The sequence below is a fragment of the Podarcis tiliguerta genome, assembly GCF_965153285.1.
Source record: "Podarcis tiliguerta genome assembly, chromosome: 13".
Taxonomy (NCBI): Eukaryota; Metazoa; Chordata; class Lepidosauria; order Squamata; family Lacertidae; genus Podarcis; species Podarcis tiliguerta.
In genome coordinates this window covers 34,530,543-34,547,596 of record NC_139546.1, presented here as the reverse complement: position 1 = coordinate 34,547,596, position 17,054 = coordinate 34,530,543, and the positions used below count along the sequence as shown (strand labels likewise).

Genomic DNA, 17,054 nt, shown 5'->3' with positions numbered 1-17,054 from the left:
TCTTTTTTCCCCTTCCCATGTGGGGAAATAAGGGAAAGAAGGCTACATTTTACAGGCAGGGCTAGGTGAAGGAGAAGTCGTAGATATCCTTTGCTCAGTCGATGTCTTTTTATTATTGATTGATTGATTGATTGATTGATTGGAGCTGCTTGCTTCGGCTGCAACTCTTTGTTGCCTGCAGGGCACACAGGCGCACACAGCCAAACTGAGCCGGATTTAATCTCCCACCTCAATGATCAACTGTCAAGCGATGAGAGAGCTGGGGTTAAGTCCTGCTGCTTCGACTGCATGTGCCTGTTCCCTGTAGGCAACAAACAGCTGCGTCCAAAGCAAGCAGCCCCCCAGCCGGCACAGAAAGGAACCTTGAACTGCCACAAGATGGTGGGCAAGCAACTGCATTTTTGGGGAAATAGCCCCAGGAACAAATCTGGATCCTCTTTCAGGCCAGGCTTCAGCCATGGGCTAAGGGTTTCCACTCCTGTTCTAAAACAATGACTTCCACCTATTATTCTTGTTATGCCAGTGTGGTGTAGTGGTTAAGAGCGGCAGACTTGTAATCTGGTGAACCAGGTTCACATCCCTGCTCCTCCACATGCAGCTGCTGGGTGACCTTGGACTAGTCACACTTCTCTGAAGTCTCTCAGCCCCACTCACCTCACAGAGTGTTTGTTGTGGGGGAGGAAGGGAAAGGAGAATGTTAGCCGCTTTGAGACTCCTTAGGGTAGTGATAAAGCGGGGTATCAAATCCAAACTCCTCTTCTTCATTGATTTTTTTTTAAAATCACATGCAACCCAATGAACCAGCGAAACTGTTTCAGTCTATTATAATATTTTTATTAATCTAACCCATTAGATGACACAGCTCTAAAATAGAAAACATGCTGGTACATTTGTGTGTGTTTATGTGTGTGTGTTTGTGTGCACATAGATAGCTGTTTTGTGCTGCAGCAGACTAGCACTGTTACCCTTCCCGCATATATTAAGACACAACAAGTTACAGAGTTTAAACAAACACATTAGGCAGCATGTGAGTCAATGACGGCTGGGGCATGAATTACTTACTTTCAGTGGGTTGCGCGAGAAGCAGTGAAAACATAATTTCCCATGCTGCCAGCAAGCCCAGGTGCTTGATGTATACAGAAAGCTGGTCTGCATTTCTCTCCCAAAACACTCCTCTCCCTGCTCTCTGCCCCCCACGCTGCTGGGACTGAGGTACCTGCAGAATCTCCTAAAGCACCTCTTCACCCAGTTAGACTGTGGGCATTTTAAAAACATCTCTCTTACCGAAAGATAAATTGGTTGAATCATCCCCCTCCCCTTTCATGGAAAGGACAGAGAATTATTTGGTTGCTGAGGCAACCTAAGTGTCAGCTCCCAAATGTTGCCATGGTGCTGTCAGATCTTTCCTCACTATTTTTTTTTAATTTTATTTTTTACACATCAGGTCATGGCTCTTTGCAAACGACCACATCTGACTCTGGGCTGTAGCATGGCTAAAGGGATATGGGGAGAAGGCCAGCCTCTCTCTAGGATGGTTGCTGGGTGAAGTGCGGTGGTGCCTAGCCAAGGATGCTGAGTTCCTTTGGGATGGAGGGTGAGGTCTAGGAACCCTGATGACTTGGGATGTTGAGGGTGAGAACTTAGAGTGGTGGTGAGGGTTAGAGCTCACAGATGCAAGAAGAATTAGGCCCCAGAAGGTGCTGGGGGTCAGGATTCTTAGATAGGAGGGGGGGATGCTGGAAGCATGAATCCTGAATTCTTTAGGAGGAGAATGAGACACAAGGCCCTTCCACACTGGTGTGGTGGTGTGGTTTTTGCGGTTGTATTCTGCAACATAATTTTGGTGTGTTGTTTTATGTATACTGTTTATATACCAAAATGTCTTTGACGCAATAACTGCACCTTGGTGGTAGATTGATACGGGACCATCCACACACAATTCTGCTTTGTTAGCATTGGGGAAACATTTCTTCTGCGAAGCTTCCCCAATGTTACCGCACTATGGCCATCAAGGGGGGTGCTATATATGCTATATGCTATATGCTATATACTATATATATATATATACACACAGTGGCGTAGCGTGGGGGGTGCAAGGGGGGCCGGCCGCACCGGGCGCAACATCTGGGGGGGGCCACGCGCTTGCACTCGCAGCTCTCTGCCCCTACCTGGCTCACTCACTCTCTCTCACTGCAGTGCTGGCTGTGCGAATCCGATCCGAGCCGCCGGGTCACCGCCCACTGTGGAGGAGAGGGTGCCAGGCGTGCGGTGCTGTGCGGTGCGGAGAGAGAGCGAGGGACTATCTGGGGGAGGGACAGTGCAGGGGGGGCGCAAATTACTTGCCTTGCCCCGGGTTAGGGGGCACAAATTACTTGCCTTGCCCCGGGTGCTGACAACCCACGCTACGCCACTGTATACACACACAACCCACAAGTGGGACATAAAATGAACTGCAGCACATTTGTGGTATGAAAAGTTGCATGTTTTTGGAATGAAGCTATGGGGCGTTTGCCCTGAAGCTTTCACAGAAGTAAATGGTGTGGAGAGCAGGCTTGCATCTACCTGCCCCATATGCCATCGTAAGTGCACATAATGTTGGATGCACAGTAAAAGGGATGCCTGGAGGGATCATTGAGCTGAAAAAGCCTTTTTTTACCCTTGCATGCCAAACGTCTTAACTGAGATGTTTGTCCCTCCACCCACACCTGAGCTTTCTCTTCTCTTCGCTAACGAAAGCATGGATTTAAACAATGCTTTTTGCCCTAGAAAAATGGGTGCCGGTACTCACCATGAAATTTGTTACAGTAAGTGCCGCACTTTTTAACAACAACAAAAGAGGTGTGTCGATATCCCCTGGGGGGGAAAGCACATTTATTTGCGCGTGCACACACACTCACACTCACCCCCCAGTTTGGTACAGGTTGGTCGCTCAGCTCCATTCAGTCCCCAACCCTTTAAATATTTTTCTCTGCGGCCGTTGCCTGCATCAGATTTTGGGAGGTCACTGATTGCGCTGCACCCACGAACTGCTTTTGGGCAGACCTCCCCAAAGGAAAACCTTGCTTCAAGCATGAAGGATCCGAGGCTGCCTTGCACTGGGGACAGAGGGAATGTGCAGATGGGTTTTCGGTGCGGGGATCCAGGTTCTTGCGACGGAGAGTGACTACCTGGCAGCCTAGAAGCTTGGAGGCGTCCTCGCTTTGGATTCCCCCAGAGCGCACATAGTCTGGTGGCGGCTTCCCAGCAGGGAACTCTTGGCCACCAGGGACGCGCGCGCGTCGCGCTAGTGGCACAGTAAGTTGCAGAACTCGCTCCCTCCACAGGAGGGCACTCATGTCTCTCCTCTCTCGCACACACACAATCTCACACAAGCTCCCACACTGTGTCCACCCTCCAAACCATGCACACGCCTCTTCCATCTTCCTCTCCTTCATACAAGCGGCGCGCCCCTCCCCCTGTCGCCAAGAGCAACGCCGTCCTTCCTCTCCGTCTCCTCCTGCCTTTCCCAACCAGCTCTCGTAAGGTCCTTTTCTGTATACCCTGTGCTATAGTCACATTAAGAAATATGCTCCTTTCTCCCTCGCAGTTGTGAATGACAAACCTCTCCACTTTGCCTTGAGCTCCGCGCACCCCCAACACTGACCTCCACCATAAACCCATCATTCTACAACACACACGCACCTCAATATTTCTCTTTCTACACACACACACACACACACACACACACACACACACATCCTCCTTAACTGACATTAATTCACATTTCACCGGACATTATTTCACCTGTGTATCTGATGTGTCCCAAACAGAATCCTAACCCACCCCTGGCTCCACAGATTAGATTCCAGCGTACAATATAAACAATTTCCAGAGGCGATCACCACACGATCACCCTCTGGGTGTTGCTGAATCTTCCTCGGTGAGGTGACTTTCGCCGTGCAGTGTTTAGCAGCTCAAAATCTCTGCACCATTTGGTGAAGGGGGTGGGCATAGACCGACCCCCTCCCCCAATTAGCCTGTCTTTTTAACCTACCTGGTGGTTGCTATGGCATGGTGGGTAAAGGGTGGCTTATAGGCGATCTTATAGCTCTCTGTCTCATGCACTCATAGGAAAACTGCCTTATACTGAGATCCACTGGTTCATCCAGCGGGAGTATTCGTCACAGTGACTTGCAGCGGCTCTACCGGGTTTCAGGCAGGGAGTTTTCCCCAGCCCTACTTTGAACCCGAGACCTTCTGCATGCAAGGCAGATGCTCTCGCATCAAACTAGGGCCCTCCCCACATACCGAGATGCACACAAACACACCTCTCGCATACGGACCGTATAGTGGCCGTATCTGCACCTCCTGCAACTTAAATCGCTTGCATGTTCCTCGCAAGGATCTGTGTGTTTAGGAGAGTATCCAGTGGATTTTAAAGCAGGTCCCTGTTGCGTTTGTTGGAGGGCGGCGCAAAGTGGAAGGAGGAAGCCATATTTTCACTTGTTTGAAACTGGTTGAAGTTTGCGGGTATAATATGGCTATATCTATAAATCTCTGGGTTTGCTTTCCCCCCATGGCAGACTGACAGCTCTCTCCGGCTCGGTCCTTTTCTCTCAAAGACATAAACAGTGGGGTGGGTCTCCACCTGCTAACGCTAGTTCCGCCCCCGCCCCCGCCATCTTCCTATCCTCACTTTCAAAAGATTCCCTCCGGCGTTAGACCCACAAACACCTGAAGGCTTCTAAGAACTGATCTGGCTTTGTTTTCAATTCGCCATTTCGAAGATCTCTTCTCTGCCCCGCCCCCCCCCCCCCCGCTACACACACACACACACACACACACCCCTCGACCCCTCCTTTCTTCACTTTTCTAGTTAACCCCACCTCTTCCTTCCCGGCCCCACCCCGCAGCCAGCAACGTTTCAGCACCACGGAAAGCGGACAGCTCATTTGCGCTTTCTCGCTCGCTCTCCCCAAACACACAAGCACAATAAGCTACCAGCCTGCGCTCTTCCTCGCTCGCGCTGCTCCTTTTCAGAAGAAGAACTGCTTTGATTTGCCTCCGTCCTATCTTTGCCTTTGATCTGCCCAGCAAACCTCACTTCTTCTGCCGAGAAAGCGGAAAGAGAAAAGGGTAAGATGCGCCCCTTTGGGACTTCGGTTTTCTAGCCAGAAGTGCGAGAGAGGGTGGTTCCGCACCCAAGAGATTATGAGTTGTGCTGAATTTCTCTTTCTTCCTTTTGCCTGAGAGGATATATCTTTCTCTCTCAAGCCATCAAGGGTTGGCAGGATGGGCTCTTGAGAACAGGGGGCGGAACCCCTTCCCCCCGGAAGGGGGCCGCTTTCCCCAAAGCTTGGGGAACAAAGGCAGGTGGCTTACCTGTGTCCAGGGCGAACAGGGAGACGTGACCGGTGAGCTTTGCACAGCGGATGGAACCAGGTGGGAGGTGGAAACAGAGGAGGACGCTCGCTTGTTTTTCCTACCCAAGCGATGCCAGGGGGAGACTGAGGCCCAGGAGGGCGTTAGTGCCCAGGCAAGACCCGCTTGGCATCGAAAAGGGTGAGCGGGTGGAGACATGGTCAACAGAAAGCGCAATTGTGATTTTGAAGAACTGAGTGCTGAGTACGAACTTAATAGAATCATGGCATCCTCCGCCACCTTTCCACGGCAGCTCAATGGGGCATGGCCAGTTGACCCCCACCCCCCTCCAACACACACACTCGCATGGCTGCAAATATGACACCCCACCCCTTTTAAACCCATCTAAATAAGTGAACTCCATCTATAAGGCTTGGGCGCACAGGAAGCCAGCAACCCCTGACGGGGATGGGAGAGGGAGGGTGCGAGTCGAGGGGAAGATGTGGGTCTCCCGACCCCCAACCGTGCAGGAGATGGAAGGGAGGTGTGTGGATTGCTTGGCTGGAGAGAGGGAGGGGGCGTTTAAGGGAAACAGCCACTGCTTGGGGAACTGCCTTCTCCTTGGGGAGATAGACTTCGACAGGGAGCCTGGGTAGGGTGCAAGATTTGGGGTCCGCGGTGGCTCGGCTATCCTCCGGGAAGGCAGGAGGCGAAAGAGGCTCATTTGGCAATAACGTCCTCAGTCTGGCGTCTGAGCCGATGGGAGTTGCTACAGTACCATCCACAATTCACGGCGAGGCAAGCTGCGGTCTGTTGTCTCCAGGGCGGGGCGGAACTTTAACACAGCTCGCGGAGGTGAACGGAGGCGTTGTCCAGCTCGACGCGCGTCAGGGCAGGCTGAGCCCTCCTCTCAGTAACAGGCCTTGGCTTTGTAGCATAGGAAGTCATGCTAAGAGTGCTTCTGAGCACGTTAAGAGAGCATCTCATCACTGAGTGAATTGCGGGGAGTGGGGGCAGGCGGTCATTAGTCTTCCACTCTTTCTCCAAAGATCTCGAAGGGTTGTCCATTGTGGCTTCCTCCCTAATTTATGCTGGGATCTACCTCGCCAGGTAGGTTTAGGATGGAGACTGCGCAAAAGCCACCCAGCTAAATCCATGGCCAAACCCAGAGATTTAAACCCAGGCCTCCCCAGGACCTTCTGGCACCCTAACCACTATGCTAGACTGGCTGAGAGTGGAGGGGGCGTTTCAGGGTGTCCAGGCAGGTTTGGCCCCTGTCAAGAAACACTAAATCTCCTGCTTTGCCAACTTCTCTCTCTCCTACCCATACACATGCATGCTCTGTACGGGGAAGGCCAATATCACACTGGATCATAGAATCATAGAATGGTAGAGTTGGAAGGGACCCCGAGGGTCATCTAGTCCAACCCCCTGCAATGCAGGAATATTTTGCCCAACGTGGGGCTCGAACCCACGGCCCAGAGATTAAGAGTATCATGTTCTACCGACTGCTGTTAGCCCAGCTCAGTGACAGTGATTAAAAGGGATTAATTTCGATTTGGGCTCACCAGGATTAATTGGAAACATGTTGCCAGAGTAGCTGTTGAGCACCAATCAACTCCCCCCCCCCCTCCCCCGCCCAACCTGTAATTAGCAAGGGAAATAAATTCTTTGAAGAAAGGAGTGCTAAATTTCAACGCCTGCTTTGGCTTCTCACCTTTGTTCATGGCAGGGCTGTTTAACCCCTCTTTGACAGGCAAGGAATTCAACAGGTGAAGCTTTCTCCTCGTTGCATCCTTATGTCAGCTGGGTGCGGGGGCCACGCATTAACTTTGTGTCTATGGTGCAATTGTTAGAAGCACAGCAATCCAACCATCAAAAAGAAGGCAACACAATACAACAAACCTCACGCCCGTTAGGATTGCTGCTTTGAAACAAGCAAAACAACTGGCTTGGTTCTTTGAGAGCATGATATGCAGAAATTAAGCAGACAGAGAGCGCTCTTCCAGCCATTGAGATAAAGCCTCTCAGGCAGAGAAAGATCTGGAGAGCCTTTTAACCGAGGGTTGGGCTATCGTCCCTCCCACTTATTAGGAGGTGAGTTGGCTTTTGAGGACAGCAGCTGCAGTCAGGACTTCATTTTTGGGTGTGAAAACTGGAGTGACCCAATGGGTAGGAAATGGGGGTGGGGGGTGGGACCAGCTACTTTGCTCCATTACAGACTTGTGTGTGGCCTTGGACAAGTCACTTAGTCCCACTTCCTCATCTGTAAAATGGGAACATTCTGCCATGGCAAAGCTAAGCTTTAAGGCCATGCAGTGCTTCAAAAATTATTAACCATCAGACCCTTATCCAACATTTCAGCATGCTTCTATTCCTGTAGGGCTGTGAGCCAAGGGCTCCTAGATTTATGAAAAGATGGGAGATGCCCTCACCACACCTCTTTTTTTTCACTCTTCAGCACTCTGTGCATGCTCTACTCTTGGAAGGAGGTGGAAGGGAGGGATGCAGGCCTTGCTTGTGCAAAGGGCGTGTTGCGCTTGGTGTGCGTGTGTGTCCCTGCAGATGGCTCCAAGAGGAGGCTTGCATTTGGTTGCCATAGTTTTCCTAAGGAGATGGAGAGAGTTGCTGTGAATGCTCCGACATCACCAAGCCAGCCACCCCAGTCCTCAGCCAGGCATTTACTGTATTTTCCCATGTATAAGATTAGTTTTTTTAACCAAAAAATAGGTTTAAAATTGGGGCTCGCCTTATACATGGGTAGTGCTGAGGCGTGTTTTCTTAATTTGGAGTCTTATACATGGGGGTGTCTTATACACAGAAAATACGGTACATTGGGTGTGTGCATGAATGAAACTGCATCTCTGCCCCTTGGGCGACTCTCTCTCTCTCTCATTCTTTCCTTGGAGTCTCTGCTTGGACTCTCAGCAGGTCTCCCCTGTGCAATGGTTTTCTTTGAGCTCAGAGCTTGCAGTAAAATCTGAGGAGGGAGCCCCTGAAACTAGCTTCAACAGGAGTGAATTAGAGCAGGTGAGGTGAAGAGGGGCTTCCTAATTCAGTGGAGGCTCCTCTATTAGGACAAATGGGGCATTGCCCACCAACCTGTTTGCCCTCAGTCAGTCTTCACCTGCCTGCCTTCTTACTTAAAGGGGGGGGGGGCTGAGCTGGGTTTCAGCTTCCACCTCTTCCTTAGGAAGAGAACTCAGCAGGGAAGAGGGGGACACAAATCTAGACTTGGTTGGTCCTGCCTTTCATTGGCTCTCTAGTTCCACCTGCTGTTTGGGCCTCCTGCCTTCTACCCTGCCACTCCCAAAGGGCAGGGGCTACCACTGTCCTGATTCCTCTGGAAGACTGGAAGGATCCGGTTGATTTTATTGGGCTTAATTTGAGCCAGCTTTTAGGACTTTAAGCTCATGCCACCAGTCCAGTACCTCCTGAGGCAATTGATCTGGGCTTTGTAGTGGACAACTGGCCAGAACCCGCTTTCAGTGCCTAGCAAGGTTGGAGTGGCGAGAAAGAGCATTCTGAGCCATGTGCAGAGTGCTCTCTCCCCCCCCCCAGTGTCTTGCCAGTAAACAAACAGCCAGATACATTGCACCTGTGATTCAAAGGAAGGCCTCTGGTGATGTCCCAGTGTCCCTTGATTTAAAATACATAAAGAAATCCAGCGGGTGAGAGGTTTGGGAGGAAGCCAGGTCTCTTGAGTCTTCTGAGAGGTGAGGGAGCAAGTTAGAGCTGGAAAGAGAGTTAAGGTCGAACACACCTCCAGTGTTGTTTTGTGATGCAGGGAGTGTGGGGGGGATGGGCTGAGGGTTAACTGGAAAGAGCTTAGTGACCAACAACGCTGTTATTCTCAAGCTGGACATCTTTTGGGATTACATATTTAATCATGTTCCAAACCAATCATATGTATTATGTATAGTGGTATAGTCTCTCTCTCTCTCTCTCTCTCTCTCTCTCTCTCTCTCTCTCTCTCTCTCTCTGTCACACAAACAAACACACACACACACACACACACACACACACACACACACACTTTGAACACAAACACTTAAAATCATCAGAGGCATGTGGTGCCTTAAAGCAGGAATGGAAAAAAACCTGTTCCCCTCCAAATGTTGCTAGATTCCAGCTCCCATCAGCCCCAGGCAGCATGGTCAGTGGTCATGACTGATGGAAGTTGTAGTCCAACAACATCCGGAAGGTTCTCCACCCCTGCCTTAGAAACTGGCAAACTTAGGCCTCTCTGGCATGATACATTTGAAGCACCGTGATTCTTCTTTAAACAACAGTGGCTCTACTTCCCCCAAGAAACTGAACCCTGGGGACTGTAGTTTGTTAAGGGTGCCGAGAAGAATTGACAGATTGCTCTGTGAGGAGAATAGGTGTATCCTAAGAACTCTCAGCAACCCTTAACAAACTACAATTCCCAGAATTCTTTGGGGGAAACCATATGACCGTTTTAAGTGATACGCTACTGCTTTGAATGTATAGAAGAAGAGAAGAGGAAGAGTTTGGATTTGATATCCCACTTTATCACTACCCAAAGAAGCCTCAAAGCGGCTAACATTCTCCTTTCCCTTCCTCCCCCACAACAAACACTCTGTGAGGTGAGTGGGGCTGAGAGACTTCAGAGAAGTGTAACTAGCCCAAGGTCACCCAGCAGCTGCATGTGGAGGAGCGGAGATGCGAACCCGGTTCCCCAGATTACGAGACTACAGCTCTTAACCACTACACCACACTGTATAGCAGAGATGGGACACATTATTGTGGTATAAGCTCACCTTGTTCTCCTGCTTTTGCTGCAAGAAGGCTGCTACCCCTTGGGAAGTTGCTAGAAACTCCTAAAGCAGCTCAGTGACTCACAGAGCAACCTTATGAACACTTATTTGGGACTAGAGCCCGTTGGAGCAGAGGCAGGGTCTTGAGTCAAAGACTGGAGGCCCCCAGTGGCACAGCATGTGTGTGTGTTGTCGGGAGGAGGCCTTGCCCAGTGCTGCGCGGCTTCAATAGTGGCGGCACCTCCTCTCATGTTCTTAGGAGGAACCTGCCTTTGATACTACACCACACTCAGCTGGGCATTTCGGTCTCCTCCACCCCCTCAATATTGGGGGGGGGGGAGAGAGTCCTGAGCAGCCTGCTAATTAATATTGAGGGGGCTAACACCCTCTAGAGTTGGCATGCCTGCATTAAAGTCAACAGGACTTCCTTCTGAGCAGACAAAGAGAGGATTGCCCTGTGAGACGTTGAGTTATGAGCCAGGGATTTCAAAGCACTGGTTTTAATATCACAAGAGAATAGTTTGAAGTCAGCCTACCTATCCCTTCGTAGCTGGAGCTCCAGAATGTTCCTGCAGGCTCAATTTAGTCAACAGGAACTCTGGGCTCCTCCAGGTGACCTATTTATTATTGAGCACTCATCCTGATTTGCTTGCACAAAGCTTAGGCTGTGGCTACATCCAGTCTTTGTGGAGCATTTGTTCAGATCTGTTTACAGGGCTGTCATGATGCAACTGTGAACCTCCATCCTGCATTCCTCCTGAATTTACACATCTTTCTCATTGGTGATTCACCCACCCCACACATTTCAATGCATTTCCCCATCGCTTTCCAAACTGCAAAAGGTCCGTTGTTGACTTATAATTGGATCTCTCTCACTGGGACAACAACAGGGTGCTTTAATCCACTTTGAATGCAAATGTAAAGTTTTGTTATGTTCCTGAATCCGTCCCTCAAAAATCATGACCGTCCATTGGAACCTTCTGCGTTTTCCGGGATATGTTTCCATCCCATCCCATCTTATATTCCACCTCTCTTTCATGATAAAACTGAAAGCAGCATGGATGTATTTGCCTGGATAATTGCCCATCTAGGGTTTTAGAAGATCCAGACCTCCTTAGCTTCAGCAAGATGCCTGCTGACTAAGCCTAGGGTGCAGATTTCAGGCAGGGGTGGGATTCAGCAGGGGCAGAGTCTGGTCTTTCAAATTTCAGTGATGTCCTGTGTGAGGCCACAATTCGGTGCCCTCCCACCTCTCGCCTTCTGTGCTGCTCAAATCACTCCGCCATAGTTGTGATGCCCTGTGCCGTCTCCTAGGCTCAGCGCCCGGTGCGATGGAACAGCTCGCACTGTGCTAAATCTGCCTCTGGATTCTGTGCCTCCTGCAGAAAGGCTGCAAAGTAAGCTCCACTCTATCCAGAAGGAATGACTTCTTTGTACACCTGTATAGGATCCTTGCTGTGCCGTGTGGTTTGTGAAGCTAGTCCTGCATTGAATGTCATTAGCTTTGGCTCTGCTCACAAAATAAAATTTCCAAGAATGGATCCCACCATAGAACACTGCATAAATTGTTCTTGAATTCCAAGAGCTTTCCTGGAACATTTTGAACCGTTAGCTTATTTGCAGCCATTTGGATGCCATCCTTCTGATCTGTTGCATACAGGCAGAAGGTCTAATCATTGATTTGTTTTATAATACGGATCTTGAGTATTCCTTATTTTCCTTTCCCATCTAACATCTCACTAGGTGGTGGTAGGCCAGGGCTCAGCAGAAAGGCCTCAGCCATGTTCTGACTCATTACTCCACTGGCTAGCAGTTGTTTGGGGGGGTTGTTTGGCAGTCAGCCTGAAATGTTTGTCTCTGTGTTAATTTCTTTGAATAGAATGGCTGGCACGGCCATTGTGGTGTAATTATGGCACTCTCTCTGCCGTCTCCACTTGGATGAGCTCTGCGCTGATGCCACACAATATTTCCTTACTTGTAAAGTTATGGCACAGTCTTCGTTGGGATGCTGAGACCTTGTCTGTGTCTGCCCTACTTGCTGCCCCCAGAGGGAAAATGTCACCAAAATAAGCCTTCAAAGCAGCCTGTCCATGAGTTCGACAAACTAACAGGCTGATTTTGTGATGTAGACTGAACATTCTGATTTGTGAACCTGCTCAGGGATTTCCTAAATAAAGGAGTTGCCAATGTGGTACCTGTTAGTGGCATGGCACCCTTCGCTTGGCTCCCACAAGGATGGATACCTTCATAAAGATGAAGGAGGAAGTGGCAAGAGTGGTGCTCTTTCCCACTTCCTGTTTCAGCTCTATGTGCTTTTCATCGTCGCTCGGATGAATTCTGCTGGATCCAACTTTTACACAGATCCCTTGGGAACGTGAAGTGTGATTCTGAGTACACACATGTGTATTTTCTGTCTCCTTGGGTGGAAGAATAGTAAGCAAGAAGTGACCAGAGAAGGGTTGTGCCCATGGTACTTCAAAAAAATAATGGCCCTAAAAACTGTTGGTGACCCCCTGGTCTAAATTAAGAGTAGAATATAAACAACCCTAGTAAAAACAAGCATGGTTCACTTACCTTTATCCTATTTTGAAAAATCAACTTACAGAATTCATTGCCATGTGGTGGTGGTGATTCCTGGTTTAGATGGCTTCAAAGCCCTCGACGGCTATTTGTCCACCAAAGCTAAATAGGCTCCCATATCCGACGTGGCCGACGTGGGGATCCAGGGCACAGTCCTTCAATGGCTGCGCTCGTTTCTCTCCGGTCGGGGACAGAGGGTGGCGCTTGGGGGGGAATTGTCATCCCGCCACTCCTTGGTGTGTGGAGTGCCCCAGGGTGCGATACTCTCCCCGATGCTTTTTAACATCTTTATGCGCCCCCTCGCCCAGCTTGTCCGGAGTTTTGGGCTGGGCTGCCATCAGTATGCTGATGACACCCAACTCTATCTGTTGATGGATGGCCACCCTGACTCGGCCCCAGACACACTGACCAGATGCTTGGAAGCTGTGGCTGGATGGTTACGTGGGAGCCGGTTGAAGTTAAATCCTTCGAAGACAGAGGTCCTCTGGCTGGGACGGGACGATATGGGATTGAGGGGGCAACTCCCATCTCTAGCGGGGGTGCAATTAGTGCCAGCACCATCCGTTAAGAGTTTGGGTGTAATCTTCGACACCTCCCTCTCCATGGAGGCGCAGATTGCAGCTATAACAAAGGCGGCATTTTTTCATCTCCGCCAAGCTAAGCAGTTGGCTCCTTACCTCTCTCGCCCTGACTTAGCCACTGTGATCCATGCGACGGTCACCTCCAGACTGGATTATTGTAACTCGCTCTACGTGGGGCTGCCCTTGAGACTGACCCAGAAACTCCAGAGGGTGCAAAATGCCGCAGCGAGACTCCTTACAGGGTCTTCACTGCGAGATCACATTCATCCGGTGCTATACCAGCTGCACTGGCTCCCGGTGGAGTACAGGATCAGGTTTAAGGTGCTGGTTTTAACCTTTAAAGCCCTATACGGCCTAGGACCCTCGTACCTACGGGACCGCCTCTCCTGGTATGCCCCACAGAGAAACCTACGCTCGTCAAATAAAAACATCCTGAAGGTCCCAGGCCTCAGAGAGGTTAGGCTGGCCTCAACTAGAGCCAGGGCTTTCTCGGCTGCGGCTCCAATCTGGTGGAACGCTCTGTCACAAGAGACTAGGGCCCTGCGGGACCTGACATCTTTCCGCAGAGCCTGCAAGACAGAGTTGTTCCACCAGGCCTTTGGTCAGGTCCCAGCCTGACTCCCTCCTCTGGCAACCTGCACAGAATTTTGCTCAACGGTTGCCATTAATTTGACTTTAATTAATTTTTATAATGGAATGTTTTTAGAATGTTTGATTATTTGATTATTTAATTGTTGTTAGCCGCCCTGAGCCCGGCTTCGGCTGGGGAGGGCGGGATATAAATAAAATTTATTATTATTATTATTATTATTATATCCAAGGATAATATAACCTCTGAGGATTAGACAGGCAGCTAGGGCAGGTTGTTGCCTTTGGGTTCTGCTTGTTTGCTTCCTGGAGGCATCTGCTTAGCCACTGCGGAAAAACAGGATGTTGGATGTGTTGTTTGAGTTCTAGCTGATGAACTGAAGACAACTGCAATTTATTACATCTGTATAAATGCACCTGTGAATAAATAATATTGCTGAAGGGGGAAAGATACATACTTCACTGGCTATGCTCAGAAGGTCATAAGAAGATCCACTTCAAAGGCCCATTGAGTCCAGCATCCTGTTCTCACAGTGGCCAACCAGAGGTCTTTGGGAAGACCACCAGCAGGACCTGAGCAATTCTCCCTACTTGTGATTCTGAGCAAGTGGTATTTAGAGTCATACCACTTCCAGTGTTGGACGTAGTACCCAGACATCATGACTCATGTTGCACAGCCATTGCCATCTTAGAACACGAATCTCCTTCAATGGAGAAGCTGGCTTTTTTTTCAAGTTTGTGCATTATTATTTTTTATATATAATTAATGCAGTTGCGTTTTTATTCGAAACAGGGTAGTTTGAACTGATTGATCTAATCACCATCAACAACAATAATTGTATTATTTGTACCCTGCCCATCTCACTGGGTTGACCCTACAAAACATTACAAACGTAGCATGTGTGCTGCTCTGGTTCGCCAGAAGTGGCTTAGTCATGCTGGCCACATGACCTGAAAGCTGTACGCCAGCTCCCTCAGCCAATAAAGCGAGATGAGTGCCGCAACCCCAGAGTCGGTCACGACTGGACCTAATGGTCAGGGGTCCCTTTACCTTTTTAGTGTGAAGGAAAGATCATCTAATGAACTACTAGGTAATTGATAAATTGTTCTTCTTCATTGGCACCCTACAATCTGCCTCCAGGAACAGGCTGGTGCACCCTGTCTCACATTAGGGCCAGCCGTGCGAGACTGACCGAGTCCAAAGATCTGTTGTGTAAAGAAGGTGAACCTTTGCTGGAACAACCACCAGCTCAGCAAGGAAATGCTCTTCTCTGTCTTACCCCCCCCCAAAAAAATCTATTCCTTGACACTTCACAACGTGTAATGCGAGTGAGTGTGAGCCACCCACAAGGCAAGAGACTGAAACTGCTAATCTGGTAAGACATCTGCTCTTGGAGGGGGAAGAGGGAGAGAGGGAAAAATGAGTCTGGGCCTTTGCCATCCACTCTGGCTATTACGTTCCTTGCTGTTTACAACATTAAGAGCAAGGTCTTAATGCTTTGTTCCTCTGTTCGAAGACAGTGTTCCCGACTTCCTCCTCCTCTCAGTGGATGAGATGTTCAAAGTAGTGCTGTTGAGACAAGAGTCAGGAGCCAGGAGTCACAAACCAAAGAGTCACAAAACAAGCACAGCCAATGTTGATGATTAGGGGGTAGGGCAGGGCCTAATGATCCTCCACAGGTTGTTTGACTGAAGCTCCCATCAGCCCTACTCATCATGGCCAACAGAAAGGCCAACAACATCCAGATGACTGCAGGTTCTTCTCTATCCCTGTTGAAGATACCCAACTAATGTGCTGCTGCTGCTGCTACCTTCACATACAATGCGTGAAGCTGCAGCGGGTGGCAAGATGTTCAGTCCTCGGAGCCTTAATGTTAATGTGCAGGAATTTGCATGCACGTTCTCTGGAGATGAGATACACTCACTGACTTGCTCAGTGTTAATTGGGAAGGAGGTGGCTGAATCTCGAAGCATGACTGCTCTTGCGACTAGCCCTGGCAACAAATGTTAAAAGTCCTTACCCCAAAAGGGGAGGTGGGGATTACAGAGACAGTATTTCAATAGGGGTCATGATTAGAAAATGGGAACTGTCCCTTGTAAATAGGGATAGCTAAAGTGTTTGTACTGGAGCAGGCTAGGGATCGAAAAGCAAGGACCCTACAAGTCAAGGGCTGCATGTAATCCTCAGCCTTGTTGTTGTTTAGTCATTTAGTCATGTCTGACTCTTCGTGACCCCATGGACCAGAGCACGCCAGGCACTCCTGTCTTCCACTGCCTCCTGCAGTTTGGTCAAACTCATGCTGGTAGCTTCGAGATCACTGTCCAACCATCTTGTCCTCTGTCATCCCCTTCTCCTTGTGCCCTCCATCTTTCCCAACATCTTTTCCAGGGAGTCTTCTCTTCTCATGAGGTGGCCAAAGTATTGGAGCCTCAGCTTCAGGATCTGTCCTTCCAGTGAGCACTCAGGGCTGATTTCCTTCAGAATGGATAGGTTTGATCTTCTTGCAGTCCATGGGACTCTCAAGAGTCTCCTCCAGCACCATAATTCAAAAGCATCAATTCTTCGGCGACCAGCCTTCTTTATGGTCCAGCTCTCACTTCCATACATCACTACTGGGAAAACCACAGCTTTAACTATTCGGACCTTTGTTGGCAAGGTGATGTCTCCACTTTTTAAGATGCTGTCTAGGTTTGTCATTGCTTTTCTCCCAAGAAACCCTCAGCCTAACTGCAGGAAAAACCTTCGGCCTTATTTTGTGTGCAAAGAGGAGACCAGAAGGAGAGAAATGGAGAAGGAGGAGGGGATGGTGGAAGAAGGCCTGGCAAGAGCGAGCTCTCTCATCTGTCAGCCCACTGGGCAAGGAGAAAGAAGGGTGTGAGAGAAAGGGGTGGTGGAAAAAAAGTGATAGAGAGAGAGAGAGAGAAGGGTTGACACAGAGAGAAGCGTGTTGGAGGGAGAGAAAGGAGTGGTACATAGAGAGTCGAAGAAGACATGAGGAAGAGAGAGAAAAGCGGCGGCAGAGAGAGAGAGGGAGGAGGAGGAGCCTCGCCCACTCCTCCTTCGGGTCCTGCCAACCTCTCAAGGCAGGCATGCAGCCCCTCCCTGACCATTGCCCTCTCCCCCGAGGGAATATGGCTCTCAACAGGGGAAAAACAAGGTTATTCATCGCTGCTGTAGACGCTG

At 49.6% G+C, this 17,054-nt stretch overlaps 1 protein-coding gene across 1 annotated transcript in view; it reads left to right on the top strand.

Moving 5' to 3' along the window:
• Nucleotides 1-4,924: 4,924 nt before the first annotated feature.
• The window catches only part of SYT5 (synaptotagmin 5), a 30,563-nt gene continuing 18,433 nt past the window's right edge, over nt 4,925-17,054 (top strand). Inside the window, exon 1 of the mRNA XM_083411637.1 lies at nt 4,925-5,115. The gene's annotated coding sequence lies outside the window, so the exon portion shown is untranslated. The remainder of the gene's footprint in view (nt 5,116-17,054) is intronic.